At 37.9% G+C, this 1,515-nt stretch overlaps 1 long non-coding RNA gene across 1 annotated transcript; it reads right to left on the bottom strand.

The window, feature by feature from the left end:
* Positions 1–463: 463 nt before the first annotated feature.
* On the bottom strand, positions 464–990 carry LOC113473006. The gene is made up of 2 exons (XR_003395114.1): positions 836–990; positions 464–769 (listed from the first exon to the last, which is right to left on the bottom strand). It is a non-coding gene; the product is annotated as an uncharacterized LOC113473006 (long non-coding RNA).
* Positions 991–1,515: the final 525 nt, after the last annotated feature.

Raw genomic sequence — 1,515 nt, 5'->3', positions numbered from 1 at the left:
AAAAAAAAAAAAAAAAAATGGAGCGAAAACTGTGACTAAAAAGGAGGATTTTTAATTGTGTCAAGCGTAGGTACTTAAATGCTGGTCGCAATTATGGTTCCCCAATTATTATTATAGGTACATACCTAGATAAATTTCATGACTTGACTTACCAACCAATACTTACCAAGTTACCAATAACTTACTAATGACTTATTTACGTAACGTCATCATCCCTTCTACCCTTGAACTAAACCAAGATATCAGACTGAAATAGGAAATTCATTGTGATTAGAGTTTTATAAAACTGTCAGCCAGACAATTGCAGATTATCAGAAATCGAACCGACTTCAATTCAAACTTAGAACAAGTAGTGTTGAAAATAAAAAAAATAAGTGATTTTTTGCTGATTATTTTGTTGGTTAACATTATTTTTCTTTGCAAAATGGTTTCCAAAGTAAGTTGCCCCCCCCCCCCATATCCGGCCATCCAAATACCGGTGAAATTGCCTTTTGAGGGGGGGGGAAATCTAGTCAAATTTCTGTACCAGTCGCCGGAGAGGCAGTGAAAAATTTGCATTGTATAAAGATATACAGTGCGTATTTACAATAGTAGGAATATAATTCCACTTAAAAAAATTCCACTTAACCTAATAATTGAAATCCCCTGGTCTACAGTCTCATGTGAACCATGCTTGATATGATAACTGTCTATTAAATATCTACATCCAACACACAAATAGTCGTATTTCCTTTTGTAAACTGAAAAGATTTAACATCTTTTAAAGTACCTACCCAGCGCCCCCGCGCAGAGGTAGCGCCTGTAAACTGAAAAGATTTCACATCTTTTAAAGTACCTAGCGCCCCCGCGCCGTGGTAGCGCCTGTACTAAACTATTGGAAATCCAAGATGACGCATACCCAACCATCAAAGAACAGTTCAGTTTCGGAAAGGAAATCGTTTCCGTTACCCAAAGGAAAATAACTAGTGTTAACATGAGACTATAGAAACGGTGGTCCCTTTTCTAGCAGTGCGTTAACTCTCTCTCGAGTGTTGAATTCTTTATGTTGGCTTCGTACTTTGATGAAGAGTTCTAGGAGAGAATTGAAGTCTTTGGACCAATAGTTCCAACGGTTATCACACTAGACTTGCAAGCTCAAAGTCCTGGGTTCGACGTTCACACTTGTAAATTTTTCACTCCCTTTTCTAACAGGGCGTTAACTCTCTCTCGAGCTTTGAATTCTTTATGCTGGCTCCGTACTTTGATGAACAGTTCTAGGAGGGAGTGGAAATCGATGTTCTCCTTTACGAGTTGCTTACGAGACAAGTTGTGTTTGGTGGTGGATAGGGATGGCCTGGAAAAAAAAGGAAAGAAAAGAATTGGTAATGCTGTGATACCCACTAAAATTGTGAAATAGCTCTCTGCTTGACCACAAAGATTTATGATTTGATTTTAATATTTTCTTTTTTTAAGAGGTTTGACAGAGGGAACTGTAACTGCTATGGTCTTATCGTCCCGAAATCGAAGAGAGAAGGA

Source organism: Diaphorina citri, unplaced genomic scaffold (assembly GCF_000475195.1).
Source record: "Diaphorina citri unplaced genomic scaffold, Diaci psyllid genome assembly version 1.1 scaffold12207, whole genome shotgun sequence".
NCBI lineage: Eukaryota > Metazoa > Arthropoda > Insecta > Hemiptera > Psyllidae > Diaphorina > Diaphorina citri.
This window is presented reverse-complemented; position numbering and strand designations above follow the sequence as displayed.